Here is a 16,690-nt window from a genome sequence, read left to right as displayed (position 1 = left end):
CCACTTTGAAACTGGCGAAAGCTCTCCAGGGGAGAAAAGCGGCGATCATTCCTTTAAGTTTAACTACAGGTAGGACAGCCACTCGGAGACACCGGAGCGTTTGAACTATTTGTCCTGGCACTTTTATTTGGGTTTACCTGATATAGTGCTCTGCTAAGAACTTGCTAATGAAAAAGTGGTGTTATTAACGTTTGGCTGTGCTTAGAAGTCTAGGCAAGAAGGTCAGCAAGATCCAGAAAGAAGATGTCAGTCTGCCTCCCCTAGAGGCTTACCCGCTGCAGCCACAAAGCAGAACACAGAAAGCAAAGGCAGCCGTACGGCCGAGCTGGAAGACTTTTGATGCATAAGCACATTGAAACACTACCAGAGCCTAGGGATAAGGGGCCACCATTGCACAGAGAAGACCTCTGTTTTGGCTCCTTTGAGTTGTTCAGCTGTATTCATCCTTGCACAAACAATGGCAAGGAGCTTCCTGGAGCTGTGCTCTCATTCTGTACAATGCGTGTTGCCCAGCTTCAGGGTGAAGTCAGGTTTCCATTTGCTCATCTATAAAATAGAGGAATTTTCAGGTCTAGGAGAGTAAGAGTCTTGGCGGTCAGAGGAGCTGAAGATTGCCGACGAGGTGGCATGTCACCTGTCAGGGAAAGCTGCAGAAAAACTTGGACCGGGACCTGGGAAAATGTGCCAGATGTAGAGGGTAAGAGCGGAGGAGAGGACTGTACTGAACGGGAGGTTCATGTGCAGATCGCAGAGACTGGAAAGGGGGAAGCATGTCCGGAGGGCAGTCGGCTAATCACTTTGGTAGGAGAGCAAATCCCCCCATATCTGTCATTTAAATCTTATCTGCCCACGGCAGTCAAGTTCCTTCTAGAGGCTGACCGCCTGACTGAGGGCCAGGAAAAGCAGGCAAAAAAAAAAAAAAAGACATAGTTTATGTCCCCCAAATAACACATAGTCTAGTCGAGGAACCAGACTTGTAAACAAGTTCCGAGCAATATGACTGATGTGTGGGAAGAGGTATAAACAAATGCCTGGAAAGCACACAGGGGGGCTGCCTGATTGGAGGAGTCACAGAAACCTTCGGGGAGGTGATGCCTTTGGGACTGGGTCTTCAAGACAAGCAGGAGCTTGCTAAGCACGGCAAAAGAGAGCTCAGGCAAAGAGGATCTCTCTGAGCCTTTCCTCCTGCTATCGCTCAACATGAACCCTCAAATACTTCCAATTTCCTTAATGTTTCTCACGTATGCCAGACTCATTTTCATCCCACTCTCTCTGCTCATTATCTGTCTCGTGTGCCAAGCCTGGGATGCCCATTCCTAAATGCCAAGGCCCAGCACCCCCCTGCAGCCTTCCACGTGCTCTCTCCAGCTATAGTTAGTTGGAGAAATGATATTAATGCAGATACGTCTCAGATACCCAGAGATGAGGCAAGGCAGTGGAGAGCAAGCAGTGTAAAAGCTGGCATAAACGCATACCAACGCATTGCTCATTGGGGTCCTTCAACTCCTGTTCCCAAAAACATCTCGGGAAGGTGCAATGCCAAGTTAACAAATGGCTGCCACTATTCCAGCCTACAGTGTTCTCTCCCTGCTTTGAAATTCTAAAACACTCTTAGTTTGTACTGCCAACTTAGAATATATAAATGTATCATTTTAAAAATAAAGTCATCATTTTAATTGTTTCTCATGTGTCACTAACTAGACAATAGTTAGTCGTATCTCGCTAACTCCGCGACAAGCTCCTTCGTGACAGGATTGGATTCTCACGGTCTTCTGTACGTAAGTAGCACGACCCTGTGCCCCGGGGCACCAGGAGCAATCCCAGTTACAGAAATTGTGAGCGTGCCCTGGTGAGAAGGCGCCCAATAGCCAGTCTTGTCCAGGAAACATCCATCCACTCCGTTGTAGGCACACAAGAACCATTTAATGGATTGACATTTTCCAAATTTTCACCAACCACCTGGTCCTAAAGACACAATGCCTCCCATCATTGCCTAGCCTGCATGAAGGGCTCTGAAGTATCCATTGGATCCAATGTCACCATTTTGTGCGAACGATTCCATGAGCTACAACTCTAACCCCGACATGCTGTGCTATTTTCAAGAATCCCATTCTTCCCTCACCCCAGTCACCTAAACTCACTTTGTCCAGAACCCAGCCTCACCACCTCATCCCAATAGCTGCTCTGTCTCCTTCGTTCACTCTCTTGGTGAATGGCATCCATTCTGCCGCTCAAACCAAAACCCTGGGAGACATCTTTTACTTCTAACTAGACTAACCATAAAATTCCCCGTACAAGCTGTTGCACTCGTGAGAGCGAAATAAGGCCACTACTAGTAATTTCTCTGTCACAACTAAGACTGTTCTGGACAAACCAGAATCTACAGCAACTCCACTTCTTCCTTTCACTGCTTCCTGCCTTGAAATCAATTAATTCACTGACAAGTCCTGTCTCCTAAGTCTCTTCCAGGCCCTGCCCCCATTTCTGTCACCATTATCTCTTGCTTAGATTATTGTAACAACTTCCAGGGCACCTCGGTGGCTCAGTTAGGCATCTGACTTCTGCCCGGGTCATGATCTCGCCGTTCGTGGGTTCAAGCCCCTCATCGGGCTCCGCGCTGACAGTGTGGAGCCCGCTTCGGATTCTGTGTCTCCCTGTCTCTCTGCCCCTCTCCTGCTCATGCTCTGTTTCTCTCTCAGAAATAAATAAGCATTAAAATTTTTTTAATAAAAAAAAAAGATTATTGTGACAACTTCTAAACACACTTCCCTGCTCACAGTCTCGCAAGTTTCCAGTCTACTTTCCACCTAACAGAGGGATCTTTCTAAAACGTACGTTTAATCATCTCATCGCTTAAAAAACTCATCAATGGTGTCACTTTTTTTTTAAAGATAAAAATTTTTTTAAAGATAAAAGTTCAGGCTCCCCAGTAGGGTCTCCACTGACCACTTCAACACCTTCTCCCATTACCTTTGTCTCTTATCGCCCTTAAAATTCATGCTACAGCCAGACTGATGTACTTTAGGGTCCCTGAAAAGGCTGTCTCACCATGCAGTCTTTATACATGCTCTGCCCAGGGCCCCAAACCCTTCTCTTCCTTCACATCTTTCACACGGTGAACTCTTCTTTATCCAGCAGTACCCTTTCAGTCTTACCCACAAGGCTTACAACTAGTTTCCATCCAGCAACTGAACTCACGACTCAGCTGAAACACCAATCTAACCATGTCACTTCCTTGATGAAACAATTCAGTGATTTCCAATCTATAGCAGGAAACCCAAGCTCCTTAGTAGATCTCTGCAAACATGGATGTCTCACTGCTCTGTCTTTAGCTCTTACTGTTTCTTGTGCCTCAAAGGCTCCTCTACGTTTTCAGGGGGTGCCGGGTTTGAATTTTGGTTCTAACGCTTTTTAGTGGGTGATATTGGGCAAATTCCTAATCCTTCTCTGTATGTTTTATCCTCGATACAATAGGGATGGATAATCATAGTATCTATCTCAGAATCTTTGTGAAGACGAGTTGAATGAACACTTTAATTAGTGCACATAATAAAACTTTCAACAAATCTTAGTCATCGTCATTAGCATCATTGTTATTGATGTCCTAGACCTCATCCTCTTCAAGAAATCTTTGTTCGACTTCTTGTTGCATTCATGCATTTGAAAATATTTTTAAGGGGCGCCTGGGTGGCGCAGTCGGTTAAGCGTCCGACTTCAGCCAGGTCACAATCTCGCGGTCCATGAGTTCGAGCCCAGCGTCGGGCTCTGGGCTGATGGCTCAGAGCCTGGAGCCTGCTTCCGATTCTGTGTCTCCCTCTCTCTCTGCCCCTCCCCCGTTCATGCTCTGTCTCTTTCTGTCCCAAAAATAAATAAACGTTGAAAAAAAAATTTTTTTAATAAAAAATAAATAAATAAAAATAAATAAATAAATAAATAAATAAATAAAAAGAAAATATTTTTAAAACCCCTACAGTCTACCAGAGACCCTCTAGATACTAAGCAATAAAGGTGACTAACGTACTCACTGTCATCAAGAATATCATAGTCTAATTCTCCTTCCATATCCCTAGTGGTAATTGTATCACTACAGTTCACAACAGTGCGCCAATGTCACCTGTCCATATGTCACCTTCTCCATGAGACATTGATCATCAGAGGCCAAAAGGGATGTCTTCACTCTTGGTCCCATGGTGCCAAGTACACTTCCTGGCACAAAGCAGGTTCTCAGTTAGTGTTTGTTGGGCTGAACAAATACCATCGTTCTGGTCTCACACAACAACTCTTGGCAAATATTCTGTAAGCAAGTCTCAAATTCATAAAAACCAGTTTATACCTGGTCTAAAATTCCCTTTCTTGTTTCTGTTGTGCTGAAAAAAAAAAGTGCTACTGTACCGTTTGTTTATTATTTCTAATAATTTCAGAAGTCTGCAGACTTTAGATGCAAAATGTGCTAAAGCTTGTTATAAGTTGGGGATGGTAGTGAAACAACACTTATTTTGGCTAACATTTCTCAGTAAGCTCCATAAAAATAATCATTGGGTACCCTTCCAAAGTAGCAATAACAATCCTGTACTGTGGACAAACTTCAAGATCAGCCAAACTTCGGGCCATCTGTCCATCCCCTTCGTCATCCATCCATCCACTCACCCATTCATTCACCAATTATATCAATTAAGCTTAAACTCTATGACCAGAAAGGCGTTAAGGCACTAACGCCTTTCACATTGTGGTATTTCTTCTACAATTTTCAGCATTAAAAGTAGGAGTAAAGGAGAAGACAGTACATGTCTAATTTCTCCTTAGCACATTTATTATTGCCATTTTAAATGTTTATTTATTTTTTGAGAGAGAGAGAGAGAGACAGAGAACAAGTGGGGGAGAGGCAGACAGAGAGAGGCACACAGAATCCGAAGCAGGCTCCAGGCTCCAAGATTTCAGCACAGAGCACAAGGTGGGGCTTGAACTCACGAGTTGAGCCATGAGATCATGACCTGAGCCGAAGTTGGATGCTCAACCAAGTGAGCTACCCAGGCACCCTGATTATTGGCATTTTTATTTAACCATATGTATTTTTTTTAATCAGAGTTTCTGATAAATATGCCATGTTTGGGGGAAAGTCATCTTTCTAAGAAAGCAAACTATTTTTTAAGCTGCTTTGAGAAAGCAAACGTGAGTAAACAGATAAAAGTGCTGAGAATTTAATAGAACTAGAACCTCAAGGCCTAATGAATAAACGGAGAGAGATGGTCATGTGGTTCTAAGTTAAACAGTGAATTCCCCAGTGCTTCCTTGGCAAATTGTAATCATTACCAGTGCCAAGTGTGCTAATAACATTAATAAATCCAATCTCCCAAACCAAACTTAATTGACCTGGAATAATTGCAAAGGACACCAGTCATAGTAAAAGGAAAAATGATTTCCATGAACTTCTGTGGTGGCACACTCTTAGAAGTAATGCATCAAGCAACAGGTTCTTCTAAAACCCCATAAGAGCTTTTCTATCACTTTAGTCCACGGTTTTCCACACTCTCCAAAGATTTGGGTCTCTTGTGGGTCAAAAAAGTAAGATCTCCAGGCCTAGACATGCCATTTCTTGTGTAGTTATAAAGGCTCACCTGCTGAAAAAGGTGTGGACAGCATGCCAAGCCAGGACATCTCGAGGGTGGTAAAAAGATTGGGCCAGATCAATGATGACAAGGACATAATCACACACTTAGTCTTGCAAGAAGAGATACTTTTCAGGAGCCCTGAGCATGCCAACTTTTAACCAAGCTCCGTTAACTTCATTGAACATCAGCAAGCAAAGGTTTTTATGATTACTTTGCACAGTCTATTCCTGTGGAGACAATTAGGAAGCTGGAAGGATTTAGGGCAATTCCCACATTTACCTATCTTCCTTCTCCTGTACATGGGGTCCTATATCACCAAGACAAATATATCCAATTATGATTAACTGATGATAACATCCAAGAAAAGCTTGCCTTTCCTCTCTGTTTCAAAATCACTGCCACATTTTCCAGGTGTTTCCCTTGAGAATGGACCATCAGCACCTCCCACAGTATGCTGGCCACCTACTCTCCCGGAAGCAACAACCCCCAAGCTCAACAGCAATATCTGAAGTCACTTTCTTCCTTGAGGTCCTTTTATAGCGTGTGTCTCATCTTGAAATCTGAAGAGGCTGGCAAGTAGGACTTCCTCCATGGAGGGACATAGGGAAACATTCTGCCAAAGAACAGCAGAACTTCTGGATTCTCCCATTGTCTGCAAGATCCTAATTCATCATTAGTAATTAGTCAGTGTTTTCTAGGATTTCTTAAGTCTTTCTAGTAATCTAAAAAATGTAAATACTGTCTTTTATATCTTATCTATGGATTTTGTTCCTTCGCCTTGAATTCTATTTTTCTGGTTATTTACTTATTCTAGAATCATCTAATGAAATCATCAGCTCAGTAGTTGGATGCTCCTGTCCTCTCCTGTCACCCAGAAGCATCTCTCTGCCTGGACGCAATCAACAATTCATGGGCAGGGACCATGGGGAACCTCTGAGAGACCAGGAAAATCAGGCCAGCCTTCCCAGGTGCTGGAGTGAACCTGCAGGAAGCTTGCAGGCAAATGTGTATTTTGGGACATCAGCACTGCATATTTAAAGTTAAATCTCGGAGCGCCTGGGTGGCTCAGTCGGTTGAGCAGCCGAACTTCGGCTCAGGTCATGATCTCGCGGTCCGTGAGTTCGAGCCCCGCGTTGGGCTCTGTGCTGACAGCTCAGAGCCTGGAGCCTGTTTCCGATTCTGTGTCTCCCTCTCTCTCTGACCCTCCCCCGTTCATGCTCTGTCTCTCTCTGTCTCAAAAATAAATAAACGTTAAAAAATTTTTTTAAAAAAATAAATAAAGTTAAATCTCCCGTTACACATTGGTCTTTCTTTCTTTCTTTCTTTCTCTCTCTCTCTTACACACACACACACACACACACACAAACACGTAGAAACAAGTTATTTCTCACTGTGTCTTTTTCTGTAACTCTCCACTTTTTCTCTGTGGCTCTACCTCTTTATGTCTCTCTTTATCAACTACTTCTCCAATGTTACTTTCTCCAGTGTATCTCTTTCACTAAAACAAGAAAATCCTATTGTCCAATGGCTGCCACCAATTGGTTGCATGAGCCGGTGCGACCTACCCCATTTTTAGGCTATTTTTCTATAAGACCTGACAGGATAAGTGTTTTCCAGGGAAGAAGGAATTGCTGCTTTTGTATTCTCACGATTTGAATGCTTAAGAATGGTCTAACAGTTTGCCAAAAGGTATATAGAGAAGAAGCATGCCTCTTCTCTTTATATGGAATATGGAATGTCTGTCTTCTAATGGTGCTCAGCCAGTTCAGGAATTTGAAAACTTCCTAAGAAGTGATAAGGAGCTGAAGCCCAAGTCACATGCCATCAAGATTCTTACTAAGGCTATTCTGATGACTTTAGAAAATTGATGGTTTTCAATCCTTACTATAGGAACATTTCAAACCAGCCTTCTACAAGTTTCTGATGAATACAATTAAAAGCAATTTTTTGTATCCACCCTTCTCCACAATTCTATCCAGCAACTGCCTCAACATCTAGTGCATATTCTGAGTGGAATCTTAACCAAACTTCTTAACTGGGAGGAAGAAATTGGAGTGTTAGTAAGAAAGAAGTAGGAAAGATAATCAGAGTACACAACAACACTATAGGAAAGTACCTTTTTAAACTTGGAATAAATATATTCCAAATTGGGAAACGGGCCACTAAAATAAATAAAAATTATGGGGCACCCGGCTGGCTCAGTCAGTTAAGTGTCCGACTTCAGCTCAGGTCATGATCTCACGGCTCGTGAGTTCAAGCCCCATGTTAGGCTCTGTGCTGATAGCTTGGAGCCTGGAGCCTACTTCGGATTCTGTGTCTCCCTCTCTCTCTGCCCCTGCTCCCCATCTCAAGAATAAATAAACACTAACAAAATTAAAATAATTAAAATGAAATAAATAAAAATTAACTAAAGTTCACTCATTTCTAAAGAACAGACCCAATAAGAGTGTTTTCCACGTACTAAATTGACATAGATTCTAAACTGAGAATACCCAATGCTGTTAAGGATATGGTGAAAAAGGCACTTTTAGGGTACTCATTACAGGATACAAAGGTTCTGGCATTTAGTCTGATGGCAATGTAAAAAAGCTTAAAATTTTTTGTATTCATTGACATAGTAATATAGAATTCTAAGAATATATTCTGAAATAGATTTAAAAAAATAATGCACACAGATGTTTGTTACAGCATTATTCATCACTGCATAGAGAAAGAAAAACTGCAAGCAATTTAAATATCCACAATTAAGGAAATAGTTAAGGAAAAATAGTTTGCAGATAATTTTAAATATAGAGATCTGCTTACAATAAAATGTTCAGAGAAAAAGAGCAAGATATAAAATGATCTAAACTATGATGATATGAGTAAGAAAAACAGAATGTGGAATCATAAGTATTTTTATCCTTCTGATTTTTTAAGGCCTTACAAAACCTCTACAATATGCAAATATTGCCTTAACAATCATCCTCAGAAAACTGTAGATCCAAAGACAGAAATTCAAACACTTGTATAAACCTCTGACTGGACTCACCACACTATTCTCTGAAGCTCCTTGAGAAAAGAAACTGTATAAATGTTTCCTTCTGAAATTCTTAGACTCTCTGATAACTTTCTATATTTATCCTTTATTGAATTAAAATAACCACAGCCCTGATTACCCACCCGCACACAAGATTTTCAGAAATCTTTTGGAGCAGCTTCTCAAATTCTCTAGGGTTTTCTGCAGTTGCAGAAAATTCGGAGGGTTTAGCTAAACTGCAAGCTGCATGAAAATATGGTATTGCGAGTTGGCTTAGAAAAGTTCCTGGTAAGATTTTAGTAGCCATATTTTGGCGGATAAATGAAATCATAAGACTGAATGAATCGTGCCCTGAGATTTCTTTGTCTGGGAAAGGCGACTCTTATTTAGAAACCTTTCCCCTGGGATCCTAGGCCTGGTTCCAGCATACCGTAAGACTGTCAACAGTACCTACTCCCATCTAAACTTAGTAGGCTCTCAGAGAAACTGTTCACCCAATAATTCAATCTTGTTTTTGATTTGTATATTCTGGGTACAGATATATGTACTAGGAATATTTTCTTAACAATGACTTTTTAAAGTTTTGATAAAATCCTATTTGTTATTTTTTCCCTGGTTTTAAGGTTTTTATATTCTTTCTAAGAAATATTTGCCTACCCCAAGGTCAGAAAGATACTCTTCTATGTTTTCTCCTCGAATATTTATAGTGTTAGCTTTTAAGTATAAATCTATAATCCATCTTGGGTTAGTTTTTGTGAAGCATCTGGTAGGTTTCAAAGTTGGTTTTCCTCTTGCATTTGTTCAATTGTCCCGGAACTATTTTGTGAATAAAAACTTTTTTTTTCCTTATTGAATTCTTTAGACAAACTTGCTGAAAATCACTTGACCATACATATGTGGGCTTATGACTAGACTCTATAGTATTCCTCTGCTCTATGTGCCTATCCTAAAATCAATAACACACTGTTTTGATTACTGAAATTTATATTGAGTCTTTAAGTCATACAGTGTAGGCTTTCTTACTTAGTTCTTTCTTCTTTCTTTTTCTTTCTTTCTTTCTTTCTGTCTCCTTCAAGATTGTATTGGCTATTCTAAATCTTTTGCATTTCCAGATATATTTTAGAAGGAGCTCTTCAATTTTGACAAGATCCCTGTTGGGATTTTGACTGAGAGTGTATTGAGTCTACAGATAAATATGAAGATCATCAATATATTAAAAATATTAAATTATCTTATCCATGAACATGGTATGTCTTTCATTTATTTGGATCTCCTTTAATTTCTCACAGGAATGCTTTATAGTTATCAACTTAGAGTTCTTGTATGTCTTTAAATTCATTCCTTAGTATTTTATGATTTTTAAATTCTGTTTTAAAAGAATTTAAACAATTTTTATTCTCCTATTCTTTATGTTGGTTTATAGAAATACAAATGTCTGGGCATATTGATCATTCATCCTATTATCTTGCTAAATTTACTTATTCTGGTAATTGTTTTTTAGAATATTTAGCATTTTCTATATAAATCATTGTGTCACCTGCAAGTAAAGACCATTTTACTTCTCCATTTCCAATCTGAATGCCTGTTTTTTCTTGCAGCTTTAACATAAAATCATCATACAAGAAACAGAACATGCTTAATGTGTACAATTCAGTATGGTTTAACATAGACCCATAAAACCATTGCCGCAATCAAGATTGTAAATATATCCATTACACTCAAGTTTCCTCATGCCTTTAAAAACATTTTTTTTAATGTTTATTTATTTATGAGAGAGAGAGACAGAGTGCAAGGGGCAGAGAGAGAGACACACACACAGAATCTGAAGCAGGCTGTAGGCTCTGAGCTGCCGGCACAGAGCCTGATGTGGGGCTCGAACTCACAAACCATGAGATCATGACCTGAGCTGCAGTAACACACTTAACCAACTGAGCCACCCAGGTGCCCCTCCTCATGCCTTCATATTCTCACTCCTTTCTACCTTTCCCCAACTAAATGCTTTTACTTCTTTTACTCACCTTATTGCTTTACTAGAGCCCAAATTACAAATATCAGGAATAAAAGAGAAAACATTATTGTGGACTCTACCAATATTAAAAGGATAATAAAAGAATGTGTTGAATACCAATATTTGACAACTGAGATAAAATAGACAAATTTTTGATAAATGTAACTGAAATAATACTGAAACTAAAAGATATAGAAAATCTGCCTTATTCTGTTCTATTAAAGAACTTGAATTCATTTGATTTCCTCATTTTCAAAAACTTCTCCCCGATATTCCCAGTTATTCCATTTGTTCTAATGATCACTTTTACCCTGATAAATTCCAGATCTCTATTTTCAGCCCAAACCTTGAGCCCCAAATCTTATATCCAGTTGCCTTATATCCAATTTTACTTCTCCATTTGAGTGTTCAAGTTTGACATACCTCAAAATGAGCTCATTATATTGACTCCTCACTTCCACCCCACCTCATTGCCCCTATTCCTCATCTCATGGCAATGGGAAGTTCAGTTGTCCACATCAGAATCCCGGGAATCATCCTTGACTGCTCTTCTTCTCCAGTCGTCCCACATTCAATCGTTCACCATTTTACCAGCTGGACTTCCTAAATATCTCACAAAACCACCCAATTCCTTCCAACCCCACTATATTAGTTTAGTGTGATCCACCATCAATTCTCACTTTGAGTCCACATTCATGTTCTAACTCTTTGTCTTGTTTCTTTAACCCGTTCTGCACACTGCAACAAAATTGGTATTCTAAAACTGAAACCTTATGGTAACCTCCTCCTGCTTCAAACAATGGCTAGTCCAATTGTCTTAATGTTCCCATGGACCCTACATAATCTGATTGGGTATTGGCCCTTCAGCATTTTGAACTTCCCCTGTCATAACGCTAATTGCATGAAAATATCTTGAAATATCAGTCTTCGTGCCTTTCTCTCCCCAGCACCCTTGTGCTTTGCGTGACTTACGTTTGTCAGAGAGATTTACTTTGCCTGGAGGAAAAGTAGGATTGTTAAAGCAGGAATTTAAAAAAGCAGGAAACAGTCAATGTTCAGTATTTCTTTTCTTTTCTTTTTTTTTAAACTCTAAACAGGCTTTTGAATATCTGAAAAGAAGTCCTGAGGGAATCAGAGAACAGAATTTAGACCGCAAAAATAGAAGTAGAAAGGAGATAAAAGAAAAATGGAACATTGCCTCCCCACCAACGACATATGAATGGAGTGTCAGGGCTGAGTAGCAGGAATATGATAGGGGGGAGGACAGATGTGGCCTCAGAGGAGGTGGGGGCAGGGAAGGAGAGGTCTGACCTGGCAGGACAAATACAGAGAAGTGGGATCAACAGCAGGAGAATTTCTAATGATAGTGAACAGCACCAGAGATTCCTGTTGAAGCTGAACCAATGCCTGCAGACCACTTGTTGCCGTCCTTGGGCATACCACACTCTCCCCAAATGGGAAAGTCATATCACCTGTTCATCTTGTCCTGGACAGCTTCCCCTACAATAGTTCGATACTTTGTTGCTTTCTGTCTGCAAAATATGGGTAGAAACTGTTCCTTCCCATTTTGGAGAGGTTAGGATACCTAGAGATTCTTCCTCCAACCAAAGGTGATGGGACCCTGACACCCAGAAATGGGATGGTAGCATGGAAGGTACAGTCCCTGCACTAAGATGTGGGTATAATTGGACAATAGTGAAAAAACTTTCCTTTTACACACTTACTACACAGTACTGTAATAACTTCCTTACTTTTCCTATCCTCCACTAAACTGCAAGCTTATGAGGTCAAAGACCATACCAGTCTTGCTCAACATTAGACCCCCGTGCCCAATGTAGTGCCTGGCATATTGCATGTACTTGGTAAACGCTGGTTGGTTAAGTCAGTGATGGAATAAAGAATGACTGATTTTAAATATACTGATTTTAGTGGTTTCTTTACACAAAGGAAATACCAATACGGCAATGCCTTTTTAGCCTAAGCATGTAAGGCCTAACACTTTAACAAGTTATGTTAAGGAAGTAAACTAGTAATAATTTTTTTTTAATTTTTTAAAAATATTTATTTATTTTTGAGAGAGAGAGAGAGAGAGAGAGAGAGCATGAGCTGGAGAGAGGCAGAGAGAGGAGGAGACACAGGATTTGAATGAAGCAGGCTCCAGGCTCTGAGATATCAGCACAGAGCCTGATGTGGGGCTTGATCCCACGACCCTGGAATCATGACCAGAGCCAAAATCAAAAGTCAGCAGCTTAACCAACTGAGCCACACAGGCACCCCAACTATTAATAACTTTTAAATAACTTTAGACTTTCATGTTTTGTTGTTAAGACTTTTCAACATTGGGGGTCCATTTACAGTCTCCTGTATTCATTCTGCGGGGTCCTGTACATATTCGATGTTTCAGGCGGTAAAGTCATTGAAAGCATGACACCCAGAGAGTTAGAACAAACATGCATGTCACCATGAGCAAACTCCATTCCTTCCATTTGCAAGGAACAGTTTGATGTACAGAAACTATTGTACCTGTGGTAGTATCAGTAACGGGCCTCCAAAAATGGCCATGCCCTCTCGGAACCTGTCACGTTATTTGGCAAAAGGGACTTTGCAAATGTGATTAAATTCTGGATTTTTTTTTTTTTTTTGAGAGAGAGAGGGTGAGTGCGGGAGGGGCAGAGAGGGGGGGACAGAGGATCCAAAGCAGGCTGTGCAACGACAGCAGTGAGCCCGATGCGGGGCTCGAATTCACAAACCATGAGATCATGACCTGAGCCAGAGTTGGACGCTCAACCAACAGACACCTAGGCGCCCCAAGTTCAGGATTTTGAGATGTAGAGATTATCCTGGATTTCGACGTGGGCCCCGTATAATCACAAGTATAAGGGAAAGGTGAGAAAGTTAAAGTCGGGGGGGTGGGGTTTGAAGATGCTCAATTGCTGGTTCTGAAGACGGAGGAAGAAGCCAAGGTCCAAGGAATGCAGGCAACTCCTGCAAGCTGGAAAAATCAAGGAAATGAACTCTCCTTCTACAGCTTCCAGAGGGAGCACAGCCCTGCTGACAGGTTGATTTCAAGACTTCTGACCTCCAGGGGCGCCTGGGTGGCTCAGTCGGTTAAGCCTCCGACTTCTACTCAGGTCATGATCTCACAGTTCATGGGTTCGAGCCCCGCGTCGGGCTCTGTGCTGACAGCTTGGAGCCTGGAGCCTGCTTCCTTCTGTGTCTCCCTCTCTCTGCCCCTCCCCCGTTCATGTTCTGTCTCTCCCTGTCTCAAAAATAAGCAATAAAAAAAATTTAAAAAAAAAAAGACTTCTGACCTCTAAAACTATGAGATAATAAACTTGCCTTGCTTAAGCCACTAAGTTGCTGGTCAATTATTATGCAACCATAGGGGGTGAATGCCGTTCTATAAACTTTATCAGTTACATTAGGCATATTTGGAATGCTAGCTGAGAGAAGGTGTTTGAGAAGAACTTTGAGGTGATGCTCAATTGGGACAGAAAGGGAATTCTATAAACAGATCGGGTGATGCTAAGGAACTTAAATTATTCATTTATGTATGAATTGCCTTATGAATATTTATAAGCATATGCCTGAATATTATAAACCTATCCAGATTATATACACACACACACACACACACACATACATATACACACACACACACACACACATCACACACAAATACACATATATACACCATCTTGGGAAAGGTGTAAACAGAAGAGTACCTAATCCACTTTTAAATTACACATGCCTTACCCAGATTTTCCCCACATAATACTGTACATTACTCAAAAAATAGTGCTGTAAGAGTTCGTTTAAGAGATGGGAGACAGAGTTCTTGGGGGGTAAGTGAGTTAATCATTAGAATGAGTTGTATTAAATTATACAACGACATGCCAGTGTTTCAGGGTGAGGCAGCTAGTTACTGCATTTTCTCTGAGAACGTGAAAAATCCTGATCTTTGAGCAAAGGCGAAAAATGTCTTACATCTGTTTTATAAATCACTAGGGCCAAGGTTAAGTGTGTAAATAGAGGCCATGGGTTGCGATGCCAACTTCTAAGCCTGAATTCTACCCCAATGCCGCCACTGTTTCAAGAAGTACCAATGAGACGTTCCTGACCGAAATAATACTCCCCATCTTCATCATAATGCCTGAAATTCAATTAGTAGCAATCTGTTCAATTATGTTAGGAAGACCTTTAGTCTTAGTCTTGTCTTAAAATGTCAACATTCATAGGATAAGGAAGTTCTCCAAGTGGTTACCACCAGTTACCTTAGCAGAAATAATTAGTGTAGATTCCTTTTTTAGGGGAGTAGGAGGCAGGAAGGGAGGGGAAATACTAAAAACAGGAGGCAAGAGGATACCAGAATCTGCCTAAGGCTGGTCATAGCCAATCTAAAAACTGTGCACTCAAAATGTTGCCAAACTTAGCTGCAAGCAAATCTGAAAAATAAGAACTGCTAACTACATTAACTGCGATCTCACTTATCCCCACATCAGCCCCATTTATTAGGTGCTAATATGATTCCAAATTTTCAGGGGTAGAAAGTGAGGGCTAGAGCTGGAAGTGAAAGAGTCAGGACAAAGGACCAGGATGGAGGGACTCATTACCCGGCCTCCATTCATTTTTGAGAGACGGAGAGAGACAGAGCATGAGTGGGGGAGGGGCAGAGAGAGAGAGAGAGACAGAATCTGAAGCAGGCTCCAGGCTCTGAGCTGTCAGCCCAGAGCCTGAGGCAAGACTCGAACCCATGAACCATGAGATCATGACCTGAGCTGAAGTCAGACACTTAACCGACTGAGCCACCCAGATGCCCCCAGAGCCCCCTTTCTAATGGGCTTCAGACTCCCTAGCCAGTCCTTCCCTCTATGGCAGAGTTGGGATTGTTCAAATCAAGGTGGGCTGCAGAGGGATCTGAGAGACTCCTGGCAGGACCATCTTGGGCTTAAGAAAGAAGTTCAAGGAGACAGGAAGTTAGCACCAGGTAGAATCAGTGGTAAGCGGCAGCCCGTTACCATATGTGCATTTATTCAATGGCCATTGAAGGCCTACTCTTTGCCGGCTACTGTGGTAGGTGCTGGCCAATTGAAGTCAGAGCTGGGGAAGTCTGCGGGCAGGCATAGACACAATCACAAGGCTGGGAGTTTGGAAGCAAGACTCCAGCATAGGAGGGATAAAAACCCAAAAGAGGGTCTTGCTCTGGGACCTCAAATAGTGATCCGGCGCTGGAATTGGAGCAAAAGATACAGAGCAAGAGCCTGATTGCTAGAATAGGACTCAAGGTGAAAGTCAGCTGAGCAGCAAGTATGGCTTGACCTTCAACTACGCCCCTGAGACAGGCTCAGCCTGCAGTTGATGGTCATATAGGTTGAGCCACTGTTTCTCAGACTGCAGGTCAAGACCCATCAGTGGCCGCAGAATTGGTTTAGTGGGTGGTAATGGGCACACTTTAAAATAAATAAGACAGACTAGGATGAAATAGAAGGGAAAAGAAGATAATGAAGTACACTGCACTTACTAGTGATTTTGGTTTTAGGTATATGTGTCATGTTGTGATATAAATTACATTCCTCAGGGCGCCTGGGTGGCTCAGTCGGTTGAGCGTCCGACTTCAGCTCAGGTCATGATCTCACAGCTTGTGAGTTTGAGCCCTGCGTCCAGCTCAGAGCCTGGAGCCTGCTTCGGATTCTGCGTCTCCCTCTCTCTCTCTGCCCCTCCCTCTCTTGTGCTCTCTCTCTCTCTCTTCCTCTCTCTCTCTCAAAATAAATACACATTGAATTAAAAAAAAATTTTAAAACTAAATTACATTCCTCAACGCCACAGGCAAAAGAAGTCTGAAGATTTCTGATTTGAAACTGGAGGATAGAGAACAGGAAGCCAGGTTAGTCATTATGTTTAAAATATCATCTGCTTTCCCCAGATGCCTGTGAACTAATATAATAAACCTACCCAGGTTGCGGTGTGGCTAGATGTGAATGCATTAAATATTACAGCCTCTTTCGTGCAGACTTTCCACAGACGGCCTTGCTTGAGGAAGAAAATTGGGAAATA

Source organism: Lynx canadensis, chromosome B2 (genome assembly GCF_007474595.2).
Source record: "Lynx canadensis isolate LIC74 chromosome B2, mLynCan4.pri.v2, whole genome shotgun sequence".
In the NCBI taxonomy this organism is placed as follows: Eukaryota; Metazoa; Chordata; class Mammalia; order Carnivora; family Felidae; genus Lynx; species Lynx canadensis.
The sequence above is the reverse complement of the archived record's forward strand: the minus strand, read 5'-3'. Positions refer to the sequence as shown.